The following is a 2,876-nucleotide window of genomic DNA, read 5'->3' on the forward strand; positions in this document are numbered from 1 at the left end:
GGGGGGGAGGGCCGGGGATGTCCAGACCCTCCCACACACACCCACCACCCGCGTCTCCAGGCCCCACCGGGAGGTTGGCATCTGCGCTCGCCTAGAGCGCAGGCCAGCCTCGGGCTGGCCCTGCATACACCACTTCCAAGTGATGTAAGCACATCACATTTGGGGCAGTAACTCCCCTGCCAGCCAGCTGGTCAGTGCCAGGGTGGAGCGCCAAAAACTGGGGGTCCCCTATGCACCGGGGGGACCTGGCAACCCTATTCTCGGGATGGAGCCTCCAGGTGGGTACTGGGAATCCCCTGGAATTACACCTCATCTCCAGACTACAGAGATTCATTCCCCTGGGAAAAATGGATGCTCTGTAGGGTGGATTTTATGGCATTGTACCCCATTGAGGTCCCTGTCCTTCCCAGGCTTTATCCCCCAAACTCCTGGAGTTTCCCAACCTGGCTCTAGCAAACCCTAACCCCCCAGCCCCCACCAGGGGCCAGGGCAATCTGGCAACCCTACTACCTTCTCATACATAAATGCAAAGTTAGTGATCATACTAAGCAGGATTTTTTTGTGTTTGTGTGATGACAATTCAATTATGGAACATATACCCTAGAGCTAATTGGCTGGTGCTGAGTGTGCTAAATTTTCAATGGCAGCTAAAGAGGTTTTTGTTCTCCCACAACTGTTAATTTACATTTTTTCAGTGTTATTTCAATATGTAATTATTTCATGCAGGAATTTTAAAATTTAGTTTGTCTTTAAGTGTCTGCAAGCTATCTTGAGCACTTGTGGTGGAGAGAGCAGAAAATTTTGGTTTTGTTTGTAGGGTCACCTCTAAATCTTGGTCTACATAGTACAGTTCACATAGTTCCTGGCTGGTGACATGATGTCTGGCGGGACTACTTGTTATGAGTGTTGATCACAGCAAATGATAATATGCGCTCCATGGCATAAAGAATTTTTTTGGAACATTGTTTTCCACCATAATGTGCTCCCCCCTCCCTTCTCTCAGAACTCTGGAGGTTCTCTCAGAACTCTGAAGGCCATGAGTCATTGCAAACTATTTCAAGGAAGTTGAAAAGCCATTATTTTGAAAGAGAACTAACTCAGTGGCCCACAGATATTGAACATCATGCTCTGGAGCTTGTTTCTTACGGTGGCAAGCTACCTACTCAACATGCCAAAATGTATGTGGTAACTCTTATAAATTAACAAATCTGTCATGTGAAAATAGAAATCTCCCTGTGACAATTATATCATCTAGGCTAGACCTAAGTTTATGGCCAGTCAGAATCTCAAAATAAATTGCTTAATCTATTCAGGGTGGGAAATAGATAAAATCTAGATCCTCCTCCCCCAACATGGGATTATGCTGAATGCTGTGGCCAAAACAGCTGTGTCACAAGGACCCTGTGATGTAAGTTAGACCAAATGGGCCCAAGGTCTTCTGGTAGGCTTCATGAATGGGCAGAGGTCTGAGCCCGGGTCTCCACCCAGGGTTCAAACTGGTTCTTCCCCCACATGGACACTGCAGTAGTGACCAACCTTAAAGGTCACCTAGCAGACTTCTATGGCAGAGTGGAGATTTGAACCTTGGTCTCCCAGATCCTAGTGTGACAGTGTAATCACTACACCACACTGGCTGTCAAGAGAAATTACATTTGAATGTGTAGCTTATCACTTACGCAGCTGAGCTCAGCCTTGATAATTGCCACAACTAGATTTATCTTGGCCAAACAAATAGAGGCAATTGATAGGAGTTTCCAAAAGCTTGGAGCACTAAAGTTGAAAAATATTGAAAGATCATTTGTCTTTAACATAGGGGAGTCAGCACCCCCTAGTGAATTTCCAAGCCTTGGCTGATATTCTGTACAAGTCACTGCAGGTTACGGTTCTTGTGTTATGAGTGCTGTGTCACTTACAGGGAAAGTCTCAATATGATCACACTTGTACTGCTGAGAGCTGTATTCAAAATGCATGGAAAGAGAACTCGCTAAATGTATGCTGAACCTTTTGGTGAGAGTGCATCATGCAGAGCAGTCTTGATTAATCTGCGCATTAAACCTTGAATGGCCAGAAGTTATCTCCTTGCAGACCTCATTATGGGAGATTAAGTAGTTTCCTGAAGGCCATGCAGGACATTCAAAGCTGGACTCTGAGTCTGAGGAAGACGCCTTAATAATTAGCAGAACTTCTGTTTCCTATGTCATTTTCCTGACGCCTGAGTTTCTTTCATGCACATCGTGCAACCTCTTCTGCTGCTGCTGTTGAATGTGCCCACCACAGCACATGTGTCCCTAGAAGAGTAAAATCTTCGTAGCTAGGAGACAGGACTGGCATCAGCATACCCTGAGGTGGGGCAGCTGCCAGGGCCCAGGGCTTCTGGTGGGGCTCATTGCTACTAATCCCCACCCCACCCCACCCACACACCTTCCCTGTCACCAGTCTGTGTCTGTTCCCACTGCCCAGCGTCATTAAGGAAGAGCATGCGGGTGGTGCACAGTGGGTGGGATCCTGGTGGCAATAGCAGGTGATGCTGGCAACTGAGCATGGATGGTGGGAGGGCCCACAAGCAGGTGGAGAGCATATGGGCAGGTGGGAAGACATACAGATGGTGTGCAGGTAGAAAGGGGGGCATGAGGGGGAGCCTGGTGGTGGGCAGATGTGGCTCCTGGGCACTGTCTGCCCAGGGCCTCTCAGAACCAGGAACTGGCCCTGCTAGGAGATGCAAGAGAGACAGAGGGCTGGAACCAGTAAATGCAGTATTCAAAATGGGGGGGGGGGTAAGGCTCAAAATAAACAGGAAATAGTGCTCTAATCACATTTTCTCTTTCTCTCTCTCAAATATTTCTTTTTATTTCTCTTCCCCCCCCCCCCCCCCCCCC

The sequence above is a fragment of the Gekko japonicus genome, unplaced genomic scaffold, assembly GCF_001447785.1.
Source record: "Gekko japonicus isolate JY-2015 unplaced genomic scaffold, Gekko_japonicus_V1.1 scaffold147, whole genome shotgun sequence".
NCBI lineage: Eukaryota > Metazoa > Chordata > Lepidosauria > Squamata > Gekkonidae > Gekko > Gekko japonicus.